The sequence below is a fragment of the Diospyros lotus genome, chromosome 15 (genome assembly GCF_014633365.1).
Source record: "Diospyros lotus cultivar Yz01 chromosome 15, ASM1463336v1, whole genome shotgun sequence".
NCBI lineage: Eukaryota > Viridiplantae > Streptophyta > Magnoliopsida > Ericales > Ebenaceae > Diospyros > Diospyros lotus.
The window spans coordinates 20,664,799-20,687,923 of NC_068352.1; the positions used below are offsets into that span (position 1 = coordinate 20,664,799).

General features: G+C 36.0%; 1 long non-coding RNA gene across 1 annotated transcript; it reads right to left on the reverse strand.

Annotated features, from left to right (window-relative positions):
- Nucleotides 1-4,180: 4,180 nt before the first annotated feature.
- LOC127792406 (uncharacterized) lies at nt 4,181-9,094 on the reverse strand. The gene is made up of 5 exons (XR_008021124.1): nt 8,791-9,094; nt 8,553-8,619; nt 8,257-8,406; nt 7,582-7,867; nt 4,181-4,340 (listed from the first exon to the last, which is right to left on the reverse strand). It is a non-coding gene; the product is annotated as an uncharacterized LOC127792406 (long non-coding RNA).
- Between the last annotated feature and the right edge of the window lie 14,031 nt (nt 9,095-23,125).

Here is a 23,125-nt window from a genome sequence, read left to right on the forward strand (position 1 = left end):
AGTTAGAATTAAGACTAAATTCACAAATCTCTAAACTTGTGTTGTTAATCAACTAGTAGAAAATAGTAATTGAATATTCCATCTTTGTAGTCAAGAAATCAAATTTCTTACCCGAGTAGTTAATCAAGTGAAAAATATCAAGTCTTTATACTTGAACATTAATCGACTAAGGAGTTAGGCTTAATTGAGTAACTCTTACCTTAGTTGAGTAAATATGTGTCTTGATCAAGTATAATGTGATAAACAAAGAGTGAGTCTCAATAACTGTTTTATTAATTAACTAAGAGGTATCTTGTACTCGAGTAATGACATATTATAATCAGGTATCAATAATGTTTAATTGAATATCAAATATAAAAGTTTAGATGTTAATCGAATAAGATATATTCTACACTCGAGTAATATAATTGTGTAATCGAGTAACAAATGTGCTTAATTTGAAGTCAAAATGTTAATTGATTATTAGATATTCTATACTTGAGTAATACTATTACATAATCAAGTAACAAATAAACTTAGTTGAATAAGATTTATTGGAAAAAAAAATGGGTCATTATATTTGAAATATTAATCGATTAAGAAAATCTTGTAGTTGAGTAATGAATGGGCTTAATCGACTATCATTCAAGCATAATCGAGTATCTACTAAAATTACTTGAGTAATGTTGACCATATACTCGACTATTTATATGCTGAAATTTGAAAATATAACTATTATAGAACATTTAATGCACTAAGAATTAACTTTTAAGGAAAATATAGTTCATTAAATTTGATCTGATGACTCTTGCATGCAAATGGAACGAATTTTGAATTAAAATTCTCAATTAATTAAAAACAATAGTCAATTATTCTTCAAATCAAATACTCAAATAACCCATAGGATTATGCAAAAAATAGGGAACTCAATTGATCAATTAGGGTTTAAGTATAAAAAACCAAACTGACGGTGTTAATATTAGTAAAATATTTTCAACTCTCAAGCCCTCCATCTCTTTTTACGATTCTCTTCTATGTGAACTAGGGTTTTGATTCTCGAAAATCTCAAGTATTCCTCACATCTCATTTTTTCAATTTTGCATCTTGTTCATGCACTCATCTTCCCTACTCGAGTATCAAACAAATCATCTTAACACGATACACTACACATTCCCATTAAGAAATCGAAAATGGCTCCAAAAAGAAAGGACACGACCACTCCTTTGAAGTCCTCATCCTCAAAATCAACTAACTCTAGGACCAAACAAGCACAAAACCAATGCTCACCTCCTCTTCCTCCTCCTAGGCCTGAAAAACTTAGAAATGATAGACACAAATTTCTATACTCTAAAGTTATTTCTAGAGGATTCCTATCCAATCAAAATATAAACTGGTTTGAATTTGAGTTTATTCACTTTGGCAAAAACCTTAGGGAATGGGTAACAAATATAAACTAGTTCAATCTATCAAACCTTCACGTTCCTTGTTATGTTGAGGCTATAGCAAAATTTTACTCTAGTCTTCCAAAGAGTCCTATAGAAAATAAACAAGAATCCTATTGTGTAGATAACATTAGATTTAGATACCAAGGTAGGGATTACTTTACACTTTTTGATCAACTTTGTGATGCTGATCTACAATTGCCCACATGTGAAACCCTTTTAGATAAACTAGATTTTAATTACAATGAAATGTGGCACTTCTTGATTGGAAAATATGAGGAACACTCTCCTTCTAAACACCCTAGCTCTCATGAATTTCTAAATCTTGAACATAGAGTTCTACACTATTTTATTGTCACTTCTATCAATATTGGTGGTAGCTCTTTTCATTCTATTACTTGTGATAGCCTTGTAATCATGTCGTGTGCAATCCATGACATCCATTTCAACCTTTCCTCTTTCATTTTTGCCCGAATGTACAAATCAATCATCTTGAGATCCATAGGCAAGGTTCCATATGGGATGGTTGTTACTATCATCCTAAACAAAACCCATGGATCTCTTGTACCTCAAAGATCAATCGCTCATTCTTCCTATGACACCTACTCAAAACACACACTCACTAGAATGAAAATCAAATGTGTAAATGGAGTACAAAAAATGCCTCTTAAAGAGAATAAGGTAGAAAATGAAGTCCTTCTCAACTTGCTCCTAAAAGTGATCCACCACTCACAAGTCAAGGTGGTCCTTCTACCCAACCAACATCTTCAAGCCAACATATTCTCCTACCAACCCAAATTAAGAAGATTATTCAATACAATCCATCATAAGAAGTCTTACTCAATTGACTTCTCAACAAAAGGATCATGAAGCTAAAATGACAAGGATGGAAGAAGGTCTAGCAAAGATAGAAAACCTCATAGGAAAAATTGGATGATTCAAGACTATGGCCCAAAGGAATCTCCACCCTACAACCATTGAATCCTATTGAGAAATTTGTATTTTGATTTATGGAGAAAATAATTTTAAAAAAATATATTTTCAATAAATTTGGTTTGTTGATGATTTCCAAAACATTTTATATACATCTCCTTAAATTGAAAAACTTCATTCTCATACATATTTATATCTTCCAAAATTAGTCAAAATATGTTTTGTATAGGTCGAGGATAATTAATCAAAGTGTTTTGTAGTTTAAGAAAATATTTTTCTTAAATTAAAGAATTTTAGGCTTTCATACATATATATTCTTCAAAACAACCAAGTATGACTTTCTTACTAATCGAGCATAATGAAAAGTTCTCAAGAAAATGTTTTTGAAAATCGGCTAAGTTCAAAAGGTTTTTGTTCAACTAAGTATATATATTTTTGAAACTTTTGAAGGTAAAGTATTCAAATAATCTTTCAAAGCTTCTAAACTTGTTTTCAATCTAAAAATAGTTTTTTCAATCAATCGAGTATTGCTCAGTTTATTTTTTTCATAATAATCGAGTATTGATATATTTCAATAGAGTATCATAAAAACATACACGAGTGAGCTTTGGGAAAAATTGAATATATCTATAGCTATTGAAACCTGAGCTTATTTTTAGTCGAGTAATGCTTAGTGTGCTTTGCAAATTAGTCGATTATGTACTTTAGCAAAATCTCTTTTCAATTGACTATTAAAGTTTCCTACTCGAGTATTCTATTTAAACTCTCTATTTTTTTTTTAAATTAATCAAGTAAGGACTGTTTTCAATTGAGTATTATTTTTGGTATCAAAGTTCCAAGTATCTCCTTAGTTGAGTATATCTCTCTCAATCGACTAAAGTATTTTTGTTAATCAAGTATCTATTTATTTAAGTCGAGTAAAGGTTGGATTAAATTTGGCTAAGTCTTCGTGGTTAAAGTTAATCTAGTATCAGTTTTATGTACTCAAGTATATGCTTGTGTTAGTCAAGTAGGCTTAGCCTCATAGTTGAGTGCTTAATGCAAAGTCTTTGTGGGTTTTGAGTTAGACGAGTAATGACTTGATCTTACTTGAGTAAGTCTTTTATATAATCGATTACTTGAATCATCCAATCGAGTATGCGCTATATTAGTTAAGTATCCCTAGGAGTTAGTCGAGTAACTGGCATCGAATTTTGAATTTTATAGCTGTTGCTTAGAAAGTAGAAAGATGACAGATTTGACAATTAGAGCTTTATTCCTTTATCCAATGAAGTCTAATCTTGTTCTCTTATATAAGATTGATAAATTTGATTATGCATAGTGTGCTAAATGTTTATCTTGATTATATGCAAATGGTTTCTAACGAATTTGACTGTTAGTGTTCAAATCAAAGAAGTTGTGAGTGGGTGCAAGTAATTTCAATGCCAGATTCCAAGCTTCAAGCTTCTATAAAAGTCCAAGAGTAGCAAAAGATGAAGTTGTTGCTTAGAGAATAATCTAAGGTTGATGCCATGGCCGTGACTAAAAGAAATTATGGCTGTTGTTTAAGATATAAAAAGCCAACGTAATCATTGTATGCCTAATTCTTTTCAAGCCAATAACAAATGTTTGTGTGAGGTCCCACTCCTGGAAGTCCCGCTAGCATAGGAATCTGAGAGGAGATCCCCACAAAATTAGTACAGAATAAAATCCTTAAATAAAAATCAACTACATCTAATATATTAAATGATGAAGGCCAAAAAAATTAATTACATCATTCGAACATCCATTTCTTTTCATTCACTTAACTATCTCTTTAGGGCTTAATCGTCCATAATTCCCAAAACAAAAGGACAATGAAATTTTAACTACAAAATAAACTCTTTTCACATTTCCTCAAAACAACTCCCCAAAGATCTTTTAGCTAGGATGTCTCTGTACACATTCTATCCATGGTCTCTAGCTTCTAGCTCCATTGGACTTGCCGTTGACTACAGCCTTCCCTTACTTGGAATGACACAAAAACAAGGGTGAGCCATAAGGCTCAACAAGTATAATATAAAGAAAATGAGAGCGTTATGAATTAAGGCATGAATAATAAGAATGAAGTAAAACATAACTACTTGCAAAAATTACATAATTTCCTCATCATGGCTTGACACATCATATATCCATGCCATGCTTCCTAGAACCATAAAATTCATGTACTCATTCTGCTATTCATGCGTGACCCTACATACATGCATATATTCATATACTAACATCACTACAAGAAATAAGGTTTTTAGTGAAGGCCAAGGTTGTCACTAAAAATCCAAAAAGTCCTCACTAAAAGTATTAGTGACAGCCAAACAAACCGTCACAAGTTATCACTAATGCCCTCGTCACTAATATAATTAGTGACGACCACGTATGGCGATCATTAATGGGTTTCCATTAGTAACGACCAATATTATGGTCACTAATTACATTAGTGACAGCCATATATGACCGTCACTAATGTAATTAGTGACCATAATGTTGGCCGTCACTAATGGCAACCCATTAGTAATAGCCATACGTGGCCGTCACTAATGGTAGCTCATTAGTGACGGCCACGTATGGTTGTCACTAATGTAATTAATGATCATAATATTGGCCGTTACTAATGGAAACCCATTAATGACCGCCATACGTGGCCGTCACTACATGTTGTCCGTCACTAAAGTTAATTCGTTAGTGACACGATGTTGGTCATCACTAAAGTTAACCCATTAGTGACGATGATACTGGCCGTCACTAAAATTTATATTTTTAATTTTTAAAAATTTATGCCGTTAAAACATTTAAAAAATAAAAAATATATATAATTAAAAATATATATATTTAGATTAATTATTAAATTAACCTAATTAATCTAAAATAATTTTATTCTAATATAATTTAAAACTATAATTATATAAAAAATTATAAAATTTATATTTATAAATTGAAAATTAATATTCAACCAAAATATTAATAATATTTAAAATATCATTGTTACATAAAAATAGATACAAAAAATAATCGTTACCAACATTAAGCGAGTTAGGCTAGTAAGTCAACTGTGAATTATGTGCTGATTCATACGAATTACACTCAATTTGAGTCAATCACATGAATTAGAACATATTCATATATATAATCAAAAAACAGCATGAGATGCTATCGAATTTTTGTACCATACATGACTAGTTAATGCGTATCCACCGAGCTCATAACACTATATCAAATTTTTGAACTGTCCAACTGGATAATTCAGTGACCTCGTTATCCATCAAGGAAGTCACCGAACAGGAATCTAAGACTAACTTCCAACAAATCTAACTTAATTGCTAGAAATTATTTAATTAATTATGTTCTTTATTTAATATAATTTCTAGGAAAAATTCGACAGAGTCTCCCCTCTAACTGGACTACACCACCTATAAGAAAAAAAAATATTATAATATAATTTCAACGAACAAAAAAAGACATTTTTATTGATATTATAACAAAAAATATATTAATAAAAAATAAATTAAATTAGAACCTGAAAATGAAGAAGCGACCCTTAAAATTTCAGAGTGAGATTGCCCAAAGGCCCATTAATGAGCTACAAAATAAAGAACAATTAATTATATAAAATTATTAAAAATATTAAACTTTCTAAAAATTAATTAAATTATATAAAAAATTAGAATATTATAAAAATCAATTCTACTTAACTTAAAAAAAATAACCTATAGCTTCCAAATGACCTGCAAATACAAAAAACAAATTATAAACATTTTCACAATTTAAATTCGTGAACTTTCGATTATAAACATGACCTAAAGCAATTGATGACATTTCAATAACTTTGATAAGTAGAGGAGATGTTACCACAATGGTGGTAACTAGCAGTCAGGTAATTGGCAAAAGCTTGGTGAATGTTTGTGGTAGTGAAAGGTGTATGACTGACACTGAAGTTAGGGGTGACAATTCGTGTTGGTGGGTCGTAATCGTATCGTGTCGAGACACACGTATAACATGTGTCAGGCTAACCCGAACACGACCCGTTTAATAATCGTGTCAAATTCCTTAAACCTGAACACGACACGTTTATTAAACGTGTAACATGATACGACCCGTTTAACTAAACATGTCGTGTCACCTGTTAACCTATTTAACTTATTTAATTTAAATGAGTCATGTTGTGTCACCTGTTAAACGTGTTATTTAGTTTTAAACGTGTTATTTCGTGTATAATCGTATTAACGTGTTTAGATCAACCCACTAACCCTTTTAATTAAACGTGTCATTTCGTATATAATCGTGTTAACGTGTTCGGATCAACCTATTAACACGTTTAATTAAACGTATCATTTCGTGTCTAAATGGGTTAGACGAGTTGACCCGCCTAAGACACGAAAATAATCGTGTCATAAACGAGTCAACGCGTTTATGACCCGAACCCGATTAACCCCAACCCTACCCGCTTAACTCCGTGTCGTATCGTGTCGTATAATCGGGTCGTGTCCAAAATTGCCAACTCTAACTGAAGTAAATGGCAGACAAAGTAAAGGCTCTAGCCATGAAAAACAATAGGATAAAAGTATAACATGGACGTGGCTCGTAGAATAGATTTCTAATGATGTAATGGTGCTGTTTCTTTTGGTTGTTGAATCCCACTTCGATTGATTAATGCGGGAAATTTCAAATCCTCCTTGCTAATAGAATCCAAATGAGCTTTGGACTGATAAGAAGATCCATTCAATTGGCTAGAAACTCGAACAACAAAATATTCTTACAAAACTAAATGGTTAATTAAAAATGAGATAGCTATAACAACAGCCAAATAAGGAATAAGTGTCACTTAGACAACAAAAGAATAAAATGTAATCTTCAAAAAAAAACTAGAGACAATTTATATCCATCAGTTCTCTCTTTCTTTTCATGGCACAAAAATAAATGCACTCTCCTCTTTAGGCCCCTTCTCATGATGCGCCAACTCACTAAATTTGAAAATAGACAAATTTAACTTCCCCCATTCTTCTAACTTCCCAATCCTTCCCATGTTTTTTGTGACTCCTATTTGCTCTAATTACTCTCCAACAAATGACACCAAAATTACTCCTTCACCAAAGCATTCTCACATACACCAATTTTCACCTCTAGTAGATAAGAAAACATCATTCAGAATTTGAATTCATAAATTGCTGAAACTTATTTATTTCAAAAATATTGAAAAGATGAGACAAGATCCTACCTGCCAATAGGTCTGGAAAGCAACGAACTTGATTATTATGAACTTTGGAACTGGATTGAATGGCTGAAGCAAATCTCTGCAAGCTACATAAAATAAGGCTAGTGCATAGAGGGCCAATGAATATGATATGGTATAGATGATAGTCAGATAAAGATATGACTGGTCTGGACGGAAATTTCCACATTGATATTTCCCTTTGGCATAAAGTATTAACGTGACTGCTACTAAAATGGGCTTGAGTATTACAAACTGCAAACATCCTTGCTTGCATCTCTGAATAAACCGCCTGCACAGCTATAACAGTTTCAGAAGTGATTGATAACACATAAAAAGCATGGGACAAGATACTCAAATAATGGATCATATTAAAATAAATGGAGGAAAATCATCCTCATGTCTCTCAAATCCAATACCAATGCTTTCAATCATCCCAAATATTTCAAGAATATCACCAGGAATCCACTGAGGAGTGGGAAATAAGTGCAAATAAGGTCGGGCTCAAAAAAGAATAACAAACTCATGATTGCAATCAAAATTATTTAAACTCAGGTAATTTATAATTTGCACTATAGATTCCAGTATTTCCAAATTTCAGTAAACCCCAAAATCTCCACAGTCTTGTGGTTGACACAATAAGCTAAAAAATAAATGGAACTTGATTTGGAAATTACTCACCCATCCAATGGAATGGGAGGAAAGCAACACGTCATCAAACACCAGTTTGGCTTCAGAATCCACCCGCTTAAACTTAATACAATGGGTCTTGGGCCACCCACCCAAGCCAAGCACAATGATAAGAAATTCTAAATCACCCATGCTTCATATCTGAAACAATATATAAAAAAAATCAGGATTCAGTGCTAGAGCCATATAAAAGCTCTTAGAATGAACAAACTTGAAAACAAATGTAAACCTCAGCCGAATCCAATGATGACATACTAATTAAGTTACTAATCAGAACATATACATACAAAATGTTAGGCTAGAGACCGGGAAGCAAAGCTAGAAACTAACTGCAGCTCTGCCTTGGGACAAAACCTGAATCAATTTACAAAGAGACGTGGCAGGCAAAGACAAATCATCAGATTTTGCTGTTTATCCACTCCACGTCCAAGGACCCCCCCCAAAAAAATAATAAAATAACATAACGAGTAACAACATACAAAGCTAGAAACTAGCATACAAAACTAGGAAGAAATTGGTCTCGACCGGAGGCAGAGGCGGCGACGGAGAACGGAGGCAGTGGCAGCGAAGACGACAGGAGGCGGAGGCAGCTACGACGGGCGAAGGTGGTGGCAGGGGCGACGAAAGGAGGCAGAGGCAGCGGCGACAGAGAATGGAGGTTGTGGCAGCGGCGAAGCCAGGGGCAGACGTAGCAGCGACGAACGTAGGCTGTGGCAGGGGCGATGAAAGGAGGCGGAGGCAGCGGCAACGAACGGAGGCAATGGCAGCAACAAGGGCCGGAGGTGGAGAAGGCGGCAGTGAGTTCACAGATATATATATATATATATAGAGAGAGAGAGAGAGAGAGAGAGAGAGAGAGAGGGGGGGGGGGGGGGGGGGGAGAGTAGGATTTTACATTTGGGAATTTTGGGGAAAAAGGCGCGCGGGGGCATCTCCCGCCCAGGCGCCCACTGTTTTGTTTTTTTTTGTTTTTTAAATATTTATTTGTTAAATAAAAATTAAATAATTTATGAAAGATAATATTTTTTATTATTTAATTGATAAAAATAAAATAATTTATTATTATGATAACTAATAAAATAATAATTTAAAATAATAATCTAAAATATGTTAATAAAATAATTTAAATTATTACATCAAATTAATATTTATTTAAAAATATTATTATATTAAAAATCTAATAATTATAATAAATTAGTTTGATATATTATAAATCTAACAATTATAAATATAAAATTAAGTTTTCATTTTTTTATTTTTTGGTATTTAAACAAATATTAAATAAAAATGTCACAAAAAGAATTTAAGGCATAAAAAATTAAAAATATAAGAAAAATAAGATTAGGGACAAAAAATACTTAATAAAATATATAAAAAATAATTTGTATGTGTTTAACCTCGATTCAAAATATATAAAAAAAACATCAATTTTAGTTTTCAAATCCTAAACAAGCTGATTACACCATAAGTCTAGAACTTAAAAAGAAAGATAAATTTAATGCTTTATTATATTGTACAAATATAAAAATACGAGACCGTTAGTCTTACTTACAATTTAATGCTTTATTATATAAAGAGAATGATATAAATGAGATATAAGTTTTGATGATATTGATTTTTTCCCTTATTTAAGGTCATTAATTTTTTTTCAACAATCAAATTATTGATATGTAATATTAATAATCTCATAGAGTATCTATTTTATACTGTCATAATATCAATTTCTATTAAACACAATTATGTAATGTGTAAAAATAAAAACATGTGCACATAAAGTACTACTAAACTATAGTGGAGGAAAAAAAAAACTAATAATTTAGATTTTAAAGTAAATAAGTAATTAGTTATGATAGAACTCAAAGTATATTGAGTTAAATGACAAAAACGGGATTACTGTAGATGCCTTGCATGTTTAGTTTTTACTTGATTAAAAATAAAACATTAATTGAGTAGCTATCATACTCTTTTATGATGAATCATATAGTTTTTCAATTTCATCGACTCATAAGATTAGTAAATGAATTGTAATTACAATTGAAACAATCAAAATTGCAACAAAAGGAAAAGGCAACAAGTACCATACCAATTTAATGCTTTATTATACATTTAATTTTTTTGATGTATTGTTATTCTTAATTCAACAAGTTATTACAAAATCGATATTTCTATTCTAAGTGCTAACTCAGGGTAAATTATTATTATAGAAGAAAACAATGAGTACAGTATCAATAATAAATTATTATACATTTAATATATATTTCAATTTAGTAATTTTATCACATTTAGTTTAAAAATTTTCTCACATTTATTAATTTTCTTCATATTTAGTTAGAAATTCAAATTAGCGACGGACAAGAAGTTCATTGCTAAAATAAATTTAAAATATTTTTATAATAATTTAAATATATTTATAAAAACAAAAAATTAAAAAATTAAAATTAGTGATGAATTTAAAAAATAAATTTATATTATATTTTTAAACTTCATATCACCTCAATCATATGAAATTAAGCTAATTCGTATATTTATGATTAATCAAACAAACATATGGTATCATTCAAATTTAATACTTTATTATATAAGGAGAAAGAGAAATTTTGAGATTAATTGTTTTGGTTTTAGGCATGTTTTATAAGGTCCAGCCTATTTGGAGTCTTTAGCCTGTGAGAGCATCGTATTTAAATATTTTTTCAATTATTGTAGGGTTTTTGATTGCTTTTGGAATAAGAATTAGTGATCTTTTCCGTGTTTGCAATCCAAGTTTGAGTGTGTTAATTGAGGATTGTAGGTGCCCCTACATTAGGTTGGTAAAGGTTTAGAAAAAAATATTATTCTCAAAAAAAGATTTTTTCTGCTACAAAATTGAATTTAGTGATACAAAAATTTTGGTAGAGAAAATCAATTTAATACGAAAATTAATATGATTAGCAATGATTTAATGTAGTGAAAAATAAGTATTTTCTCTATAGTTTTGTAAAGAAAATCAAACTTTTTGCAGTCAACACAAATTTTGATTAATTATTTTTTGTATTACAATAATTGTTGTGACTAGATAAATAAAATTACTTAAAATATCATGTTATTTGAATGGAAAGTGATCAATTATCTAGAGAAAATATGTAAATTTACAATTTAATTCGTTTGATGACATTAGTATATATATATATATTTTTGTATATCTATCTAATAAGCGGATTCATTTTATCAGTTTAAAATTACATAATTAAGTGTATTAAGACTAAATCATGTTAAATTTATATTTTTTTTTATTTTTAATCCGTAACTCTTTTTTATGATTCTTTTTTAATTTTAAAAATTATACATCACATTCAGTGATGGCCACCCTTGGCTGTCACTATTTCTCCCCATCTATGACCGACGTTCCCCGACCCTCACTAAAGGTGACATTCAGTGACGGCCTCGCGTGGCTGTCACTATTGATCGCCCCATTTGTGACCCAACCTTGCCTGGCCCTCGCTGAAGCTCGAACATTTAGTGACGGTCGGAGGTGGCCGTCACTAAAATTGACATTCCGTGATGGCCTCGCGTGGTTGTTACTATTGATCGCCCCATTTGTGACCCAACCTTGCCTGGCCCTCGCTGAAGCTCGAACATTTAGTGACGATCGGAGGTGGCCGTCACTAAAATTGACATTCTGTGATGGCCTCGCGTGGTTGTCACTATTGATTGCCCCATCTGTGACTCACCCTTGCCTGGCACTCACCGAAGCTCAAACATTTAGTGACGGTCGATGTGACCGTCACTAAAAGTACACATTCAGTGACGGCCAAATGTGGCTGTCACTATTGCTCCCCCATCTATGACCGACGTTCCCCGACCCTCACTAAAGGTAACATTCAGTGACGGCCTCGCGTGGCTGTCACTATTGATCGCCCCATCTGTGACTCATCCTTGCCTGGCCCTCACTAAAGCTCGAACATTTAGTGACGGCCAGATGTGGCCATCACTAAAAGCACACATTCAGTGACGGCCAAATGTGGCCGTCACTATTTCTCCCCTATCTATGACCAACTTTGCCCAACCCTCACTAAAAGTTAGAATTAATGACCACTTTCGCCTAGCCCTCACTGAAGCTTGAACATTTAGTGACGGTCGAAGGTGGCCGTTACTAAAGGTGAACATTCAGTGACGACTAACTGTGGTTGTCACTATTGCTCCCTCATCTGTGACCAACTTTGCCCGGCCCTCACTAAAGGTGGCAATTAGTGACCACTTTTGATTGATCGTCACTAAATGTGGTCACTAAAAGTCCAATTTCTTGTAGTGCATATTGGGAATATGAGAATGTAATCACACACATAGGTACACACATACTCACATGGCTCTTGGAGCCCATTCAAATTTAGCTTCACCCAAGGCCTATGTACTCATATACTCACCACGTGGTCCTTGAAGCCCATTCAAGATTTAGCTCTACCCAAGACCAACATGGTCATTGGGGCCCATTTAAGACTTAGCTCCACCCAAGGCCTTAAAACATATTTACATACATAATTTCCAAGCACATGACACCACAAGGTTAAATAATAGTTTCCACATCATGTTTAACACAGATCCAAATATGCATAATTTTATCACTATACACCTATTATGGGTATTTCCCGCACTACTTCTTATAGGATGGACTCGACCCAGTAGACTAGCCCAATCGCCTAAGTCCTAGTGGGCCCCAAGCTGAGTTCATCGAGGCAAGCTTACACATCATTGAAGCCCGATCTCAGATTGCGGGAGCAAGCAGGCTTTAATTAATGAGATCCCAACAGTACTTTTAGTGAGCTTCTAGCAACGCTTGCGGCAATGGCGAGCTCCCAGCGACACCTCCAACTCGCTGACCTAACTGATTAGCACGCGTACCAAGAATGTAATACCCCATGTATAGATAAGGCTGCCATGTAATTTTAATAAGTTTAGAATACCGAAAAATGGATTTTATAGCAATTTCAGGTACTGAATCAACTGCAGGGAATACCTCGGAGTGAAATTGTCTAAAGAAAATTATATAGTCTCGACGAGCGTTTTGAGTTGGGATTTATGGTATCGAAAGAAATCGGATCGAGAATAGTTTTCAATACAGCTAAAATACAACTGTTAATTAGGCTATAAAATCGAATTATTGTATGGGACTTCCGAAAAATCAACGGAACCTTAGGAGGGCTCCGATTTTGCTTAACGAGCAACCCTTCAGTGGTTTCGGGATGAAACGACAACTTGGTAAGGACACTGGGGCAAAATCGTCCTTTTTAACTAAGCCTCAAGTTATTAATTCTGTGTTTTCAGTATCGTAATGTCAATTAATTCAGTGTTTGAGGATATTATTGCAATTAGAGAATTATACTAAATAAATTTAGGGTTAAAAATGGGAATTAAATATATAATTTTTTTATAATACAATATATAGTTATATATATATATCCATCACGTGTGCGTGTAGGAAGCTTCTGGGAAGCTTCATGGCCGATGAGTAGCGGCCAAGATTGCTAGAGTAGCGGCCAAGATTAGTAGAGTAATGCCCAAGCTATGTGATACCTATAAATAGATGAAGAATTGGAGCAATTGAAGCAAGCAAGGGAGCAAGAAAAGGAAAGATGAGGGCAGCCAGCTCGGGCAAGCCAATGGCCAAGAGTTCGTGAAGCAGAGGCTGAGCTTGGGAGAGAGTTAGATCGCGAGAGAGAGAGAGAGAGAGAGAGAGAGAGAGAGAGAGATTGTGAGATCGAGAGGGAGCTGCTAGAGGCCGAAGGCAGCCTTGAGGAAGGCCGAAGCAAGCCGTAACAGCAAGCGGCAGCCATGGCCGCAAGCTGTTGCGGCAACGAAACAACCAGCCACGGCCAGCGACGACCGTGGCCATCTTCCAACAAGCGGAGGCGGCCCATCTAGGGTCGCGGTGGTGTCCGAGGAGGCTGGCGGAGACACTCGCAGGCAGCAAAGGAGGCGGCAGCAAGCGGCGGGAGGACCGGGCAGCGGCGGCCGCAGGCGCTGGGTGCGGAAGTTGCAGGCCGCGCGCAAGAAGAAAGAAGAAGAAGAAGAAGAAGAAAAGGAGAAGAAAAAGAAGAAAGAAGGAAAAGAAGGAAGAAGTTGCAGGTGGTTGCGCGGGAAGCAGGGGAGAGGAGGAGGAAGAAGAAGAGAGGGAGAAAGAAGAAAAGAAAAAGAAAAAGAAAAGAAAAGGAAAGAAAGAAAAGAAAAGAAAATAGGAAAAATGATGGAAAAATTCTAGAAAAATCCTGAAAAATAGGAAATTATGTTTCGGTGATATCCCGGAGATTTTGGTGAGAAAAACGGCTCGGGCACGCTTTTCGAATATTGCACGCAAATCGAGAAAATCGGAGATGCTAAGTTAAGGTGAGTAAAATTCTCTAGAAAATTTTAGAAATTTTGAAATATTATTTTATGAATTTTCGTAGTGAAATATTTGAGAAAATATTTCTAGAAATATTTAATTTGGAATTATTGAGGAAAAATAGGAAGAAATAGAGAGAAAATTAAAGAAAATGCCAGAAATTATGGAAAAATAGGATTTAATATTTATTCAAATACTTATGGTGATTAGGATGCTTTGAGGTCAAATTTGAGGTGTCTGGTGCGAATTTTGAGGTTAGCACGCAAATCGAGGCAAGACACGAATTTCGAGGTAGCCCGATAAACTCTAAAAGGTAAGTAGTACTCCCTCAAAAATGTTTTTATTATATTGATATGCCCTGATATGTATCTATCACGTAGAATGCATACATGACTATGAAATGTATGAATACACGTTGATATCATTGATCACACGCATATGAGGCCGTAGGGAGTACGAACTAGCACCGCTGCCTTACCAAGGGTGCACCCATACACCCAGGCTTCGAAAGAAGTGGCCGCTAAAATGGTAGGTAGCATGAGGGGTGCAGTTGACACCTACGATGAAAGACATTGCATACACTCATGACATAGCATTATGTACCCTTACTTAGATGGTTCATCATCTAACTTGGGTTCGCCCCTAGAACATTCAACGTTCTAGTCGGGACTTGCAGAGATGATTCTGAGAATGGTGATATGTAGTGGCGCGAGACGTCAAGAGGCGAGTAAATGTACCATGTTATGTTGTAATATGAGTAGTTTAAGAATTATGTACACTGTATTTATTGTCAGACGCTTATGAATTAACTTTGTAATGAATGTCATGTCTAGTATGAGCAGGTTCGATTCAGCTTCCGCTTTGTAAATCGTATTTATCTCTGGTGTGTAAATTAAACACTAGATAGGCCTTAGGGAATTTCGGGATAATGTAAAGATAAAAAAATAATAATAATAATAATAATAATAATAAGACCCAATTTTCCTAAGGTATAACACACCCGAGAAAGTGGGCTGTTACAATTGGTATCAGAGCCTAAGGTTATTAGAAGCCTTAAGTGACTCAGATATAATTGATTTGACCCTATTTGGAGATTAAGGAATAGTAATTTGGAGACTTTAGAGGATCTGGTAGAACCTGTTAGTAGGAACCCGAAGTGGAGGTTTAGGGGAAAGAGACTAAAGGTTCATAAAACGAAATCCGTATTTGGAGATTTAGGAATGGACGATTGAAGTCTTAGAGGTTATTGATTTGAGGATCTAATCTTGCTAAGCAATAGAACGATCGGTTGAGATAATCTAGCTATTGATGTTAGGATCTGATGATATGATTCAGGTGTAAGTTTGACTCGGTAACCATGATTATGGATTCGAGAGATTCAGAGACTGTTGATTTAAAGTAATTAGTCGAAATCGTTGCAAGATATGATAGGATAATTATGGTTATCAAGGATGATCGAATCATGGATGATTAATTTGATGTGACATGGCCTAGTTAAAGAGTTATGATCAAATGATAAGTATTTTCAAGGATCATTTAGTGTCCCGGTAATGAGATGTAAAGATCAGGGATCCAACGGATTAGGTCAAGTAAGAGGCCAAAGATGGTTAAATGATGGCGTATGAGTTGTGTCAATTAATCAGTGATAGTGGTGCAACCGATGTGACTCACAGAAAGGGGATAAGGAACTCTAGCAAGCGTAACGACACTACTGGCTCGGTGTTCGTAGTGACAGATCTGGATCTAGGGACCCACGTGCAGATGGTTGAGGAATGGCTTGCGATAAGGTACGGGAAGCCCGTCGATCAAAGCATCATGTCAGACTGCCTGGGAGACGATCAGATGATGAAAATCTAGGACAACCCAGTAGGGTCTGTACCTTGTATGGAGTCTAAGTCCCAATGGTCTAGGATGCAATGTGTGCCACTAGCTGTGATTAATCGAGGTCAGAAACCTAGGGAGTCAACCCGAAATAAAATCGAGTGTCATATTTAAAGAATTGTATCGGGGTTCGCAGTCATCTTGGGAGTAAGTGACACAAAGAATAGTGCGAAGCTCAAGACGTAGAATACCTCGGTATCTAGTATGACAATAGGGTCATGAATGGTCGTATGCCGGTAGTCAGCTGGATCTAAAGATCGAAATGTGAGAGTCAATGAAATTCTCAGTAAACGAGACTATGACCAGTTCAAGGCCTTGGCGATAAATAGTGAGATAGCAACATTGGTTCGAGTAGAGTTCGGGTTATCAAAAAAAAAAAAAATGAAAGAGTTTCTTAATAGGTCGTATCAACCCTAAAGGAATGATAAGGAGACCTAGACAATAGAGGTTGTGATTACGGTTCGGTGTGCCAAGTGGGCTTAAGGATTCGAAAGTCTGTAAAAGAAGATTCGCGAATAAGTTATGCCTTGTGCATCAGTATGTGGACCTAAATCGTTATTTGAACTTTAAAGTATCATTCGGTAAAGAGTTCTTGCAAGTTTAAGATTCAGTTGTTTTTAATTGGAACCAGGTAACGTGATCTGAATAGAGATCTTCAAATATGAATCGATTTTAGATTTGCAAGGAATTTCCTAAGGGATTGGAGTACCATGGGAGACATAGGTACTTACCCACTCCAGTTAGCGGGATGGTTACGAATAGATGTCTTTGAGAGTTTTGGCATGCTTGAGAGAGATAAGTAATGGCAAATGTGCCAGGGTGTCAGATTACCGTATGAAATGTTGCGTTCTTAATAGATTAAAATTTATTGGAGATCTAGAATTTTTGATTATTGAAGAATAAAGGTTTTGTTAGGATAGACGATTAGTCTAAGATAGCCCTGGTGGGCAAATCGAGGATGTGTAGCTGGGCGATGATTAAAATGATGTCAATGAGTAAAAAAAAAAAAAAAAATCCAGCAAAGATTGAAGTACCGTGGATAACATAAGTACCCACCTGCTCTAGCTGACAGTATAGTTATGGATTGTCGTCTCGAAGATTGTGCAAAACTGAGATGTGGTTGAGAGAATCAAGTGATGGCAGATGTACCAAGATAATGGGTCACAGTAGGAAAAGTTGCAGACCTAGATCGATTAGAAACTCGAGATTTTCAATTTTGGAAAATAAAACCCTCGTATGACTAAACGGTTAGTTTAAGTAGCCTGGTAGGCAAATTGGGAGATGTATAACTAGATAATCATTAAAGTGATGTTAGCAAGTTATGATTACAAGGAGCCTATTAATTTATTATACAAGCACTTGCTGTTAGTGAAAAGCCATAAGAAAAAAATGAAAAATACCATGAGATATTCTCGGAAGATTTAATAGGATTATTTCTTAATGATGAAATTGCCAATAAATAGCTTGAGATTATTAGACGCTTAGCTATAAGTGGCTTGATTGAGGACGTAAATTATCAAAGAGGTGATAATTAAGAGTCGATATCTTTACCTCAAATTTGATAAATTATAAACAATTGCAAGAGGCTGGGATCATTGCGATTGATGTGCGACCGAGGGATGAGACATTCCGAAAATCAGAAATGGAATAATGATTTGATGATTTGACCAAAGTACCATTTGCATTGAAGTCACGTGGTAATTGTGTTTATTGAGGATATATTGGTGTACTCCTCAGGTAGGGAGACGCATGAAAACATTGAGGATAATGTCGCGATAGATGTTGAGACTGAGACTTGCTTGCCAAGTCGTGAGCCAATCGAGAAAGAAATGATGAGGCTCTGTGTCGGGAACGTGAAGTCAAGGTCGAGGATTGAAAGTTCCAAAAGGTCAGATATCCCAGTAGGTTTCGAGAAACAAACCAAATGTTTTGAGTAGAGGTTGGTTCAAGCAAAAGTTAGTAACTTGAGTAAGTAGCTCCAAAAAGGATCGAACATGACTAAAGTTAGTTGGCATGAAACGTTATTACTCAAGGATTAGTTCAAGCAAATTTGAGGATTAAATGGTTAACCTGACGATAGAAAACATTAATTAAGGATCACTTCGAAAAGTGCGATGAGTTATAGGTATATGGATGAATAAGTGTTAGTTTGGTGACCAAGTCACAAAGGAGCAAGCGATGTGAGGATATTAGTATTGCTAGACTTGGAAGACAACATTAGATTTCGGTCGGTATTAAAGATTACGGAAGGAAGTTTTGGAGACAAATAGAATCTATTAATAAAGATTTCTTGAGGAAATAGTTCATGACATGATTAGAAGATGATTATGGTCAATTGACAGAAACTTAAGATTATATCGGGTAATGAATACCTACAAGAATGAGGAAACGATAGAAATCTCAAATAGATTAGCGTAAGGATTAAGCAATGACTAAGTGACCTAATGTAAGGCATAGCTAGTTTCAAGGATAGGTGATGACGTATATTTGTGATGTTTTTGGATCCAAGGGTACGCGAAATAGTTTGATGACATAAAAATATTTCTTTGAGGATCAAAAGTCAAAATGTATCGAGATCAAGAACTTTTGTGCTAAGGTTGGAAGATTATCAAAGCATGATTGACTAGTTCAAGATAAATGACATTGTAGGAAATCAGAATTAGAGAAATGTCGTGATTAAGGATATCGATTGGACGACTTAGTGAAAAGCAAATTAAAAATTGATAGCGTAGATATGAGAGTTACGGGCTCATTTCGACGATATGGAGCTCAAGTTGAGACTTGTGGACCAAGGATGAAATTTTGAGATTTAGGATATGTAGCAAATTTCGAGGACGAAATTTTTGTAAGGAGGGGAGAATGTAATACCCCATGTATAGATAAGGCTACCATGTAATTTTAATAAGTTTAGAATACCGAAAAATGGATTTTATAGCAATTTCAGGTACTGAATCAACTGCAGGGAATACCTCGGAGTGAAATTGTCTAAAGAAAATTATATAGTCTCGACGAGCGTATTGAGTTGGGATTTATGGTATCGAAAGAAATCGAATCGGGAATAGTTATCAGTACAACTAAAATACAACTGTTAATTAGGCTATAAAACCGAATTATTGTAAGGGACTTCCGAAAAATCAACGGAACCTTAGGGGGGCTCCGATTTTGCTTAACGAGCAACCCTTCAGTGGTTTCGGGATGAAATGGCAACTTGGTAAGGACACTGGGGCGAAATCATCCTTTTTAACTAAGCCTCAAGTTATTAATTCTGTGTTTTCAGTATCGTAATGTCAATTAATTCAGTGTTTGAGGATATTATTGCAATTAGAGAATTATTCTAAATAAATTTAGGGTTAAAAATGGGAATTAAATATATAATTTTTTTATAATACAATATATAGTTATATATATATATATCCATCACGTGTGCGTGTAAGAAGCTTCTGGGAAGCTTCATGGCCGATGAGTAGTGGCCAAGATTGCTAGAGTAGCGGCCAAGATTAGTAGAGTAATGCCCAAGTTATGTGATACCTATAAATAGATGAAGAATTGGAGCAATTGAAGCAAGCAAGGGAGCAAGAAAAGGAAAGATGAGGGCAGCCAGCTCGGGCAAGCCAATGGCCAAGAGTTCGTGAAGTAGAGGCTAAGCTTGGGAGAGAGTTAGATCGCGAGAGAGAGAGAGAGAGAGAGATTGTGAGATCGAGAGGGAGCTGCTAGAGGCCGAAGGCAGCCTTGAGGAAGGCCGAAGCAAGCCGCAACAGCAAGCGGCAGCCATGGCCGCAAGCTGTTGCGGCAACGAAACAACCAGCCACGGCCAGCAGCGACCGTGGCCATCTTCCAGCAAGCAGAGACGGCCCATCTAGGGTCGCGGTGGTGTCCGAGGAGGCTGGCGGAGACACTCGCAGGCAGCAAAGGAGGCGGCAGCAAGCGGCGGGAGGACCGGGCAGCGGCGGCCGCAGGCGCTGGGTGCGGAAGTTGCAGGCCGCGCGCAAGAAGAAAGAAGAAGAAGAAGAAGAAGAAGAAAAGGAGAAGAAAAAGAAGAAAGAAGGAAGAAGTTGCAGGTGGTTGCGCGGGAAGCAGGGGAGAGGAGGAGGAAGAAGAAGAGAGGGAGAAAGAAGAAAAGAAAAAGAAAAAGAAAAAGAAAAGAAAAGGAAAGAAAGAAAAGAAAAGAAAATAGGAAAAATGATGGGAAAATTCTAGAAAAATCCTGAAAAATAGGAAATTATGTTTCGGTGATATCCCGGAGATTTTGGTGAGAAAAACGGCTCGGGCACGCTTTTCGAATATTGCACGCAAATCGAGAAAATCGGAGATGCTAAGTTAAGGTGAGTAAAATTCTCTAGAAAATTTTAGAAATTTTGAAATATTATTTTATGAATTTTCGTAGTGAAATATTTGAGAAAATATTTCTAGAAATATTTAATTTGGAATTATTGAGGAAAAATAGGAAGACATAGAGAGAAAATTAAAGAAAATGCCAGAAATTATGGAAAAATAGGATTTAATATTTATTCAAATACTTATGGTGATTAGGATGCTTTGAGGTCAAATTTGAGGTGTCTGGTGCGAATTTTGAGGTTAGCACGCAAATCGAGGCAAGACACGAATTTCGAGGTAGCCCAATAAACTCTAAAAGGTAAGTAGTACTCTCTCGAAAATGTTTTTATCATATTGACATGCCCTGATATGTATCTATCACGTAGAATGCATACATGACTATGAAATGCATGAATACACGTTAATATCATTGATCACACGCATAAGAGGCCGTAGGGAGTACGAACTGGCACCGCTGCCTTACCAAGGGTGCACCCATACACCCCGGCTTCGAAAGAGGTGGCCGCTAAAATGGTAGGTAGCATGAGGGGTGCAGTTGACACCTACGATGAAAGACATTGCATACACTCATGACATAGCATTATGTACCCTTACTTAGATGGTTCATCATCTAACTTGGGTTCGCCGCTGGAACATTCAACGTTCCAATCGGGACTTGTAGAGATGATTCCGAGAATGGTGATATGTAGTGGCGCGAGACGTCGAGAGGCGAGTAAATGTACCATGTTATGTTGTAATATGAGTAGTTTAAGAATTATGTACACTGTATTTATTGTCAGACGCTTATGAATTAACTTTGTAATGAATGTCATGTCTAGTATGAGCAGGTTCGATTCAGCTTCCGCTTTGTAAATCGTATTTATCTCTGGTGTGTAAATTAAACACTAGATAGGCCTTAGGGAATTTCGGGATAATGTAAAGATAAATAATAATAATAATAATAATAATAATAATAATAATAATAAGACCCAATTTTCCTAAGGTATAACACGCCCGAGAAAGTGGGCTGTTACAAAGAAGGTCACAGAGTAACTAGAGAACAGTTATGGACTAGGCGTTATTCTGGTTGGGCCATCCTAGCCTCACCCTTTCACCCATTTTCTTGGCCCTTGGCGGTCCCATCCTGGCCTGTACCTGCCTGCAATAAAATCATTGTAGCCGCTTCTGGATTTCTGCGCACCTACCTCAGATCCCATCCTCATTAATGGTAGATCCCATCTTCATTAATGGGGGTCCTGTCGATGCCATGCCAACATCTAGGCGCCTCCACTGGTGCTGGATATTCAGTTCCATCACCTGCAGGTACACGACGCGTCCAGGAGGACATTTCCTCCTCCTATATATTAGTCAGCTCCTTTCAGAGCCATGGTATACTTTTTCTACTAACCTACTGATACGCTACATCTTTCCTATTCCCTTACTTACTTGAATGTCGGAGTACTTGCAGGGGGCTGACCGGCTGGAGGAATGCAGACCGAGCTATACAACGTTCTTTGGCGTATTTTATCCTTTCTCTCTTCTCTTGTTCATTTCATCAGTGCGGACCAATGAATCACGGTCAACCAATTCCGAACGTCGACATTTTGGCTCTAGAAGGAGGGCACCACTCTGATTAATATCAATGCCGAGAAAGAGAAACACAAGAAGTTATGAAGTGATGACCAATCAACCTGCAAACCATACTCCTCAAATGCCAAAAGTTTCTCTAGTCGGGGACATGGTCGCAACCATTGCAACTACTTCTGTACCCCCACTAGCCAGAATCACCTCTGTCATCCTTATGTAGGTTCCCTGCCAACCTGTGGCCTCTACCCCCGGGTTAGAGGTGATGCAGGCCTGACAGCAACGTTAAGAAGCATTAGAGAGTACAGTCATGTAACTCGCTGATGCGGTTAGGGCATTGGCCCAAACGCATGTCCAAGTAGCCCAGATGCAGGCGGAGGTCATGCCAGCCATAGGTGCCCCTCAGCCATTGGGTGGAAGACTTTCCCTAGACGAAAGAGAAGCTAGAAGAGCACCGCGATGAGCTGATTCAGTGCGTTCCTCAAATTTACAGTCTTGAAGATCTGAAGAACAACGATGCTATGATAACGAACTGGATATGCACCCCACTGACTGGAAGATAAGGGTGAATCCTTATGGAGATCGTCGTGAAGAGGTTCATGAAGGCAGTTAGCAACGCAGAGATTTGGACTGAGGGAATAGCTCTGTCAGAATCAACTAGAGTCGCGCCACCCACCGTAACTTGCCGGATCGTGAGAATAGGAGACAACCTCTCCTACTAGATCG